The sequence below is a fragment of the Adiantum capillus-veneris genome, chromosome 5 (genome assembly GCF_014529385.1).
Source record: "Adiantum capillus-veneris isolate H3 chromosome 5, ASM1452938v2, whole genome shotgun sequence".
NCBI classification, from domain to species: domain Eukaryota; kingdom Viridiplantae; phylum Streptophyta; class Polypodiopsida; order Polypodiales; family Pteridaceae; genus Adiantum; species Adiantum capillus-veneris.
Window position 1 is genome coordinate 172,908,902 of NC_140935.1, and position 11,054 is coordinate 172,919,955.

Below are 11,054 nucleotides of genomic sequence, written 5' to 3' on the forward strand. Positions count from 1 at the left end.
TAACAACGTCACAAGAGCACACAACCTCTTGTAGTGTTATAGCTCAAGCTTGATCCTTCTATCTTTTGAGGTGTACCTTGGTTTTGATATTTTCGGTGGTTAGCTTTCACCCCTTCATTGGTCTTTGAATGCTCAAAAAGTGTAATTTGGGTTCCAACTTCCATTCATTTCCCTCAAGGTCTTTGGGCGCACTTGTTTCATTGGTCCTTGCAGATGACATCGAGCTTACAAGTTGTGGAGTTTCAACTTGATTCTCTTGAGTCTCATGATACGTAACTACTTCACTTATCATACAAGGTTTGGCACATTATTTAATTCTAGTAGGTTAGGAGAATAGAGACTTACCAACTTGTACTCCTTATTGTTATCTCTTGAGCTTGGCACACAAACTGCCACAATAGCATAAGGAACATCTTAGACACAAAAGAACACCACATTAAAAAGATAGCCGGCTCTAAAGTATTTAAACGTAGATCATTGTGTCTTATGCTCATTGTGATCCGATAGGAGTTCTAAGGCCTTGTGCATCAATATTAAAAAATATTTATGTGAACATTGTACTTTGGTAGGAGCTTTAGGAGTGCGTGAGCAAGTATTAGACCTTAGTTCTACAAAACATTGTACTCCAATAGGCTGACCCTATAAAAGTGGCCTTACCATTAAAAAAAAAATCAGTTTCTTAGCGTCTCTTTCACCACTAAATCTAGTTGATCGGGTGAAAGAGACGCTAAGTAAGCAGTAGTAGTGCTTCTTAGCGTCTCTTTCACCTGATCAATTAGATCTAATGGTGAGACGAGCTGCATCTATGAGTAGAGACAGATCACTCCCTTCGCGATTACAGCTTCAGTCTCCATTCCACTCAAAGCGCAGTGCTCGTCGTCCCTGCTTGTGAGAACATACCTAGAGCATACGTACCTGGAGTGGACGCAAAGACCATTAAATACAATGACGCATATAAATAGAAATGGACAAAAAGCCACGTGAACACAATATATATTATAAAATGGAGCAAAATTGTTCAAAATGGAGAATCGTATAAGAATCCCAACCATCTCTTTCTTTTTTGATGTAGAACTTGAAGGTGCTTGTAGCTTTGGAATGTTCAAAGGCTAGCAGCAACAGAACACATTCTTCTTCTATTCAACTTGAGTGATGGAAGAGGCAAGTCAATAACTCAGAATTTTCGAGAGAGAGAGAGAGAGAGAGAGAGAGAGAGAGAGAGAGAGAGAGAGATTACACAATCAAATCTTGCAGTCGCAAAACCAGGTGGTGGAGCTGCATGTGGCCATGGATTGCCCAGGATGTGAGTGCAAAATCAAAAGAGCATTATACAACATGGAAGGTACTTAGAGAGTCAGAGTTTTTACAAAACGGAGCAAAATTGTTCAAATACAATATTTATGGCTTTAAGAGGTCTCTCTCTCATCCTCGCATAGCTCAGCATAACTTCCTATATCTATATAGAGCTCTCCGTTTAAACAGATGTCCTCCGTTTCATTTTGTAGATCCTCTGCATGCACCCCATAGAGAGTAGCAGCTTGATGCTCGTCCGGCACCACCTCAGCGGCTTCTGACTGAGCATCTTCTCCAATCTCCTCCATTGATGCCACTGTGATTGGCACATGGTAGCCTTCATACATCCGTGCACTACGAGTGGCTACCTCTATGACGTACCACCAGTTTGATGTAGACTTTGTAGGATGAAATATCACTTGCCAGAGCCACATAACTTACATGAGAGCTTCCAAGCACATAAATTCTAAAATGGGATGTTAACTATTTACATACTTACTTGTTCACAATGCTCGGGTAGTACGAAAGTGTCTCTTAGGTCAGCCCATTTCTTAGTTGAATCCACCTCAAGAAAACCAGACTCTCCTCTACGCACAGTAGCGTTGCGACCCTCCATGATTATCTTGAATCATTGCACGTCAAACAAGGCCACAAAAAATCCTCTATAATCGATCCTCAAAGTCTCTTGTAGCATGCCGAAGTAAGTGAGTTCCACCACCACAGGATCTGCATCAGAGGACCGTCGTCGACTACACTGTTCAAATTTTGCCATGATTCCACAATTTTGAGTAAAACGCTTTTTGTCCATCCGTTCCACCCTGAAATGTCGACCTTTACACCATGCTGTTGTGTATGACTTATACTACAACGAACAAAGATTATGAGTGGCCGCTCAAACATCTAGAAAGTCACTAGTCGTACATTGCAAACTTACCTTGGTTGCGCAACCCCGAGAGTACTCCCACTCTTTCTCGAGAGATCTTTGACCAAATGGATTTATGCCATCCATAGCTAGGCCTAAGCGCAAATTTTGAGCTTCCTTGGCAAAATCCGACCATGTTTCATCTATATGTTTCTAAGCTGCGCAATCTGCAGGAATCCGTAGCACACCGTCTGAAGATTTTTTCTCCTCATGCCATGATGCTAGGGCGGCTATGGACTTACATTCGAAGAAATGCTTGATGCAAGGAAGCGGAGGAAAATGTCGCAAAACCTTTTGCGGAATTTTTGTTCCATGGAGATCTACTCGATATCTCTCGGAATCACATTTCAGATACTTCTCCATGTCTATGTATTCCCCTCTGAAAAGAATGCAGTCATTAGGACAAGTGTGGATTGAATTGTAATCCATCCCAATCGCAAAATCTTTCTTGCTTCCTCTCGGGAATCTGGCATCACATCATCAGCTGGTAGTATGTGCTCTTTGAGCAATCTACACAACATAAAAATACGGACAATTGTGTAAAAATCTATCAGATCGTTATACATCTAGAGTTTTATTAAAGTAAACTAATTGTAATAGATCACCTGAAAAGCGCTGTGACGCTAGTGTCACTCCATCCAAACTTTGCCTGCATATTAGACACACGTGCTCCATTATACAATGGCGTATCGGCTTCACTTTTCATATCATCATAGATAAGCCTTTCTGAATCCATGATCGTCTCGATCATTTCATCAAGCTCGGGCTCAAACATTGCCTCGTTCGGAATGTAGTCTGCATGATCATCCCCCGAGCTGTTAGAGGCTACATCTTGTGGCCTCACATATGTTGCTTGACCAAAGCGCCTGCGACGAACATGTCTATCGGGTTGCAAGATTGCTGTCTGTTGGCCAGCGTCAGAGTCCGATGAGTTATAATTGGGAACAACTTGATCTATAATAGATGGATCGAACTCGCCAAATTCGTGAACGTGTTGCAAAGAAATGCGTCTGTCCGTCGCACAGCATGCTTGCATTGATTACCAGGACATAAGCTCCTCGTTGAGAGATAGGTGTTTTGGTTGGACGGCCCCACATCCTCGTCACTACTCATAATGAGGGTAAAAATCTTATAACCTGGACAACAAATTTAATCTTCTATTGGCATTCTTCGTCTTTTATCTCTCTCTCTCTCTCTCTCTCTCTCTCTCTCTCTCTCTGTTCACATTGTAAACTACCTCACATTCTCTAGTCATGTCCAATCCCCGTACACCTCGGTCTAGAGGTGCACGGAGATCAGAACCACCGGGTTATAATCTCGTCTTTATTGGTCAATGCCTATATTTGTGGGTACAAGAAATCTACACACCCACGTCTACATGATAGTGCATGTAGTGGACAAAACCCCTTTGCCTCTTCACTAGCTGTAGCATTTCACAGCATCTTAACATCTTTTAAAAGTAGATCTTTGTCTGTAGCATGCAGGTACGCCATTCTTGCAATGTAGCTGATGCCTGCTCGAAGCACTTAATTCTTACTCTAGATTTGACGGGCTGTGGTGTGTGTGTGTGTGTGTGTGTGTGTGACCCTTGGAATCGTCATCTTGCATCACTAATTTCTGTGTAGGCTCAATTTGCTGTTCCATTGGCTGATCATGACGGCTTATTGTATGGTAGCAGCAGTCGAACATGCAGGTGGAATTGCTGATCCGCATGGACTGTCAAGGCTGTGAGCGCAAGAAATTTTCTCATGTAGGAAAATGGAGTCTTTTTCAGTGTTTTTCATATGAGCAAGTGTTTTTCATACAATGCTTACCATCATGAGCGCACCTTCATTGACATGCACTAAAATCTAACCTAAATAAAAAAAAAGCTAGTCCATCGAACATAAATCTAGATCTAATTTAATCTTAAACTCAAAATAAACCTAAATCTAATTTAATATAACGTAAATCTAAATCTAACGTAAATAAATCTAAATCTAATCTAACATAAATCTAACTAAAAATAAATCTAACTCTAATTTAATCTAACTTAAATAAATCTAAATCTAATCTAACGCAAGTCTACATCTAACCTAATCTTTAACGTCTTTTTGGATAGTTTCCTACGACCGTAAAACTCTCTTCTTCTCGTGTGTGTGTGCCAATAAAAAGAGAAAAATGGTATAACCTTTCTATTACCCAAGTGTGGTAGATTGGTTATGCCATTTCCCTCTTGAATAACAGGTCTTGAGTTCAACTCCTCATCGGCTAGATCTTTAAGGTCTCTTGAATTAGTTTCCTACGACGTTAAATTAAACTCTCTTCTTCTCGGGTGTGTGTGTGTGGGTGCGTGTGCACGCCAATAAAAGGAGGAAATGGTATAACGTTTCTATCACCCAAGTGTGATAGATTGGTTATACCATTTCCCTCATGAATAACAGGTCTTGAGTTCAACTCCTCGTCGACTAGATCTTTAAGGTCTCTTGGGATAGTTTCCTACGACGTTAAGACTCTCTTCTTCTTCTTCTTCTCTGTCTCTCTCTCTCTCTCTCTCTCTCTCTCTCTCTCTCTTTGTTTTATATCTTTCTCTCTTTCTCTCTCTCTCTCTCAATGTGTGTGTACGCATTCTTTGTTTATGCATGTGTGTGTGCGTTTTTTGTTTATGCATGTGCTCTCTCTCTCTCTCTCTCTCTCTCTAGATCTCTCAAAAACACAATGTGTGTGTGTGTGTGTGTGTGTGTGTGTGTGTGAGAGAGAGAGAGAGAGAGAGAGAGAGAGAGAGAGGGGAAGGGAACATGAGAGTGAGGAGAGGGAAGGAGCATACTTGGCTCTCCTTCCTCTCCTCGCGCGCGCGCATGTGTGTGTGGAGAATAAAGAGAGAGAGAGAGGGAGAGCGAGGGTTACCGTTGCTTGCTTGAGCGCGTGCCGAAAACTTAGATCAGATCTGAGATCTGAGTTTTCGGACGCTCTCGGTTATCTTTTTACCCCTGTCGGCGTTGCTATGGGCGTCGCTAAGTTACTTATAACTTAGCGGCGCCCATAGCGACGCCTATAGCAACGCCGTGGGTTCTCACATTTGAGCGTCGCATTGCGAGCGTCGCTAATATTAAGTACCTCTTGTAGTGTAACTTTGGTTGGCCAAGAGCTAGCATCACTTCAAGCATCATTGATAGCTAATTTATTAGAAAACTAAGGAGCAAGGTAAACACTCAACCCTACCAATCAAGCTCCTAGTCACTCTAAAAGAAACATATGAGCTCCAATGCCTATGCTCAGTCTCACCGAATGAAGGGGTTAAATTGAATATGTTGGCCTACTAGACTTGGATTATTCTATGAAAACCTAAACATGAACCCTTTAATTCCATTATAAGCTTCAATAATCTTCCCTACAAGAGTGTAGGTGGGCTAGAGACAACATTCTCCATTGGGTCTTTCATTAGACGAGGAAGCTTTCATGTCAATGCACTTGGTAGTCTACATGAGGAGTTGATTATGGGAAAATGGTGTATCGAAATCCATAAACCTCTTATTGTTAAATCCTCTAGTCTCTCCTTAAGGCCCACTTCCCAAGATTCAGTAAAGCAAAGATCAAATTTTCACTAGAACCTCCTACTGCAATGAACATGTAGGTACCTAATAAAGTAAAATAGTTTCCTTAGAGTATCTCTTCACCAAACAAATCCACACCATTGAGAAATCCAGTCCAAAGTTCTCTATGATAAGTAGTGAAGGTGAGTCTAAAATTATAGTAAAGGCTAAAGGTGGTGAAGTCTAACTTGATGAAGGAATCTCAAGGCACACAACAGAGTGTAGTATTACTTAGTATGCAATGTAAAGATAAGATAGCCCTAGAGTGATGGGCGTATATACAATGCACGGGAAAAAAACCTCCTGAGGACATTATCATTCCACAAAGGGGAGTAAGCCCAAAGCTTTGCAAAAAGCTTCAAACTTCTCATGAGACAATGCCTTTGTGAAAAGATCTGCAAGGTTGTCCTGTGTTGGCACGTGACATAGTGATAATGTGCTTCAATGTGCTTTATGTGAGCATGAAAAATTGGGTTCCTCTCGCAACTGCCAATGTGCTCTGGCTGTTAGTGTAGATGATGTTGGCAGTGTCTTGTCCAACACCCAAATCAGCCATAAGGTGTCTGAGCCATACACACTCAACCGTACTTGAGAAGATTATCCTATTGTCATTCTCATAAATGGAAGTGGCCACAGTAGGTTGCTTCTTGCTCAACCATGATATGCATGAACTATTGAGCATGAAACAAAAACCATTTGTGGATACTCGTGTGTCATAACAACCAACCCAATTTGAGTCCGAAAAAGCATGTAAATCTGGTGGCAATGATCCACCCTTGGGATAAAACAACCTAAGATGTAAAGTGGCACTCAAGTAGCGAAAGATTCGCTTAACAGCTTGTCAATGCTTAGACCGTGGGCTATGCATAAATCTGCTGACCTGCGAGTGTGCAAAGTGAATATCCAGCCCTATATTGCATACATAAATAAGGCATCTAATAGTAGTTTGTTGGTAAAGAGTGACATCATCAGGATCAACAACATCATTAAGACTCAATTTCAAATCTGATCGTTGACCTGGTAATCGAGTAGGCATCTATCCCTACAATCTGTGTGAGTCCTTCAATCCTCATCCCTATGAATACAATCCTTTCTATATTCATCCTGTCTATCATGGTCTCTTCCGCTTTCATACCTCAATCATGTCTACGGGAAAAAACATCAAATGCTACGGTTTTAGCCATGCGACGTTTTGAGCCGTGCGACCGCATGCAGTTAACACAGGCGATCACAAGAAAACATGGAGCACTTGCGTCCTCCGATTGTCTTCTAGCTTGTACAGCAACTGGAGCATCCTCTATCGACGGTTGTAGTCCATTGGTCGACGTGCAATGACTAGGCTGCTTGCTTATGTTAATTTCATCGATATATGTACGCAAAGTCGCTAGGGCTGTGCATGTAGTGCATGTAGGCAAAGCAGGCGTCATTTGGTCCGCAAATGTAGGACCACCAACAAATAGACGATGGCGTAGGTGGATAGAAGCTGTTGCCTGCAAATGCCATGATAACAGAGGGAGCCGAATATAGCCATGGTTACAGAGGGCCAATCGGATGTACATGCAGGAGCTCAAGTGGGGGTTTGACAGCGAGACTGAATTAATTAATTGAGAGAAAGCTAGCAAGACGCAAGAACATTGATGATGGAGCAAGGGCGGCAACCACTGATAGATGGTGGCAACTATAACTTGTAAGGCAAGTGACTAGCCAATGTTTGTGCAGGAGAGCCAACAAACGCACTGCAAAGCCCTGTTAGAGATGAAGAAGGGATCTTGGTAAGCCATGGCAGTCGATTTAAAGCATGGAACGCGCGACACTGGAAAAGCTTATACTGCAATCCGACGATAAATCTGCAGATGTTGTCTAAAACAAGTGGCTCTAGGCTACTAGGCTACTGGGAGAGGTAAAAGAAAATGTAGAAATTAGTGAGATTCCCCCCACCCAAAAAACATAAACTAAATGGTCATTAGCGCCCCCACCCTTCCCTCTTTTCTTTGTCACGCAAGCAGTCTCGCTGCACAGACGCGCATTCAGGCAGAGATAGCGTGGACGCGACTTTGATGGCACTAGAGAGAGCCGGGAGAAGACTGCCTTGATCGCACGTAGAGAGAGAGAGAGAGAGAGAGAGAGAGAGAGAGATTGATTGAGAGAGAGAGAGAGAGAGACACACGTGAGCTCTCACTCTTTTTCCCCTCAACCTCTCACCCTTCCATTCACCCCTTTCAATGAATAGGCGATTTTTCTATTTTTCCCCAGCTGGTACCTCCTGCTTGCTTACAAGATTTGAGTCATCGGCTATTAATACAAGCTATCGCTTCTAATATGTGATGTGGAGCAACCTCTAGAAAAACTTTTTAAGCTATTTAAAAAAAAATAGGGCACTAGCGATATTTTGTTAAGTCTCTCGTTCATCCTCTCCACCTCGTCCTAGCTGAGCACTGCGATTAAGGCTACCCATGTGTGCCTCTTGTCCTTGGGACCTATCTAGTGGTAATGGTTAAGTATCAGGGTGCTTGCCCCCATATAGGTGGAGGTGACCGGCACAGTCAATCACATAGTTTGGGGGAACACGTCAAGCTAACCTGGATAGAGCTGCTCGCACTCCTTGGCATGAGGGTGCATGCAACGCAGTGGTAGAGGTGTTGTCTCTCACCGGCCAGAAACTGAGTTCGAAGCCATGTGGGCTGCATGTTGACCTTCATTTTGGTTAACTGGTTTTGACCCGTTGGAGGTGACTGGGGAACCGGAGGGGGTTGCTTGCCATGGTAGCAAGCACCCCGATATCTATCCAACGGCATAGCTAGCAGCCTGCCAAAGCCCGACTTGTGCATTGTCGACCCATTGTCTACGACCGTATGCTATCCTCATTGTACTCTTTGTTATTTTTGCCCTAAATTTGTCAGTGCTCACGTATAGAACTCACCAATTAACCTATCACCTCTACATTCTATACTCTACAGCTACTATCTTAATTTGTGCCACCTTCTACCGTTTAGCTCAACTACACCCTTCCTACAACAACATTGTGTCTACCAACCTTACCTCTGCTTGCCCCATTGACTGCACCTACCCACCTTGCCTCTACCTACCCCATTGCCTACTTTGAAGCTTTGCATGGTTCACACTACTCTCTTCCTTATCATAGAAAAAATGAAACTCTCTATGCATGCACACCTGCACACCATATTGCCATTCCTTACACACCACGCTCATCGTAGTAGCCTACAAGGGCTTGGAGCTCACTAGAGCCACCATCTGCTCCAAGGACTCTATATGAAGTGTGAGAGAGTCATACCTTATGGGAGAATACCTTGTGGGAAAACCTTCCCTCTTGTGTATGATCTTGCTCAAAATTTGTGTTATGTAGTGCCCGATGGCCAAGTAGTAGATTGTGTTGTGGTGCACAAGCCGTGGCCCGATTGTAATGCACAAGCTCTTGTTCTCTGCTATATGAATGACGGATGCAACTGAAGGTGTTGTTTGTTGATGTTGTCTAGATTACAAGCATCTCACCTATTGCTCATTGCTATGTAGTTAGCATCTTGTATGTGTCTTACTGCTATTATAGTGCCCAACTAGTGAAGTGAGCTCTAATTTGTAAGGGGAAGAAAAACTGGAGTTTGTGTAGTCATTTTGTCTCGCATGCAATTGGCAGGCGTCTTGGCATGCCAATGTTCATCCTTTTTGTGAAGCAAAAGAGTTTTCCTATGGCTATTTCATCACTAAATCTTGTCTTGCTTGTCATGTGAGAGAACTCAATAATGCACACACGTATAAAAGAAATCCTTAGATTTTAGGTTGCCAGAAAGAGTTTACACAACTCTTGTCGAGCACTATTTTTGTAAAACAAACTCTCAGATCAACTATACTAGCCTAAATTGTGTATAAACAATGCATGTCAAGGATCAATCATCTGATTTGTGAAGTAGTTGGTTCACTTTCATTAGAGTTGTGTGTGGTTTATAGGTTTAATCTTAGAGGTTCTTTGTCATATGCAAGTCTTTTTGTTAATCTTTTGAGTTTACTGATATCCAAACTTCATGAAGTGGTGAATGAATGTTTTAAGTTTGTCCTTGCAAACTTAGTTTGGAAGTTGTCTCTGTTGGGTAGTGTTTGGGAGGCTTCCTTGCTTGTCCTTTTGGCACTCTTACAAGTGTATGTTTGTGTTAGGCTAGGAGCATATTTCTCTTCATCACACTTTACTGATTTTGGAGGTGTCTAGTCCCTCATGTGCCTTGTCTAAGGAATCATCTTATGATCCCAAGATGGTGGGTTGCTTTTTTTTTTCTGAGAGTTGAAGAAGTGTTCAATTACCCCAAACGAGAGAGAGAGAGAGAGAGAGAGAGAGAGAGAGAGAGAGAGAGAGAGAGAGTAAGGGTTAGAGAGTGCGAGGAAAAGAGAGAGGCTAGGAGGGGAAGAAGGGACTGGGAGAAGAGGACCTTGAGGAAGGGAGGACGGGTGGAGCAGGAGATGGAGGATGGCTAGAGAAGGAGATGAAAGGAGGAGGTGGAGGAGAGGGAGGATGTTGGAGGAGGAGGAGCAAGAGAAGAGGACGAAGAACATGGGCGGAAAGAGGAGGAAGGGAAGGTAGGGAGGGCATCCCAGAAAAAAAGAAAATCTCGCTCTGTTGAGCTCCCTCAAAGAACTAAATCCTGGTACATGAGTCAATAATCCAATCCTACACATAGCATTTCTCAAGAGCTAAGAACGACTCTAGACTTAATTCACAAGTCAATACTAGCACATCTAATGGTTGCAGCATGTTCGGAACAACATCAACATTTGGAGACTCAGTGACATTAAGCTCCTTTATCTTCACACTATTCTTAGGAGGCGTAGAACTTACAACAATGGCTTTACCCTTCTCTCTTTGCAACAAACAAAAATCTTTTTTTCATGTGTCCTTTGTTTTGACAATGGTAGCATTCAATGTTCCTCGTGTCAAGTCCACGGCTTTACACTTATCTCTTTGTAACAAATAGAAATCTTTTTTCATGTGTCCTTTCTTTTGACAATGGTAGCATTCAAGGTTCCTCATGTCATGTCCAATGCTTTTGCTACGTGTATTCTTGCAATCTTGAGAATGATTGGGACTATGACTATGACCTCTTTGCCTTTGATTGTTCCTTTGGTTACTACAGTCTTCCATATACACATCACCATGTCCAATAGTGTCAAACCGACATCAAATCTTTTTTGTGAGCAAAGCATTTGTTACATCATTGAAGACAAGATTGCCCTTAGGGACAAATATTAGCGGGTTGCCACGA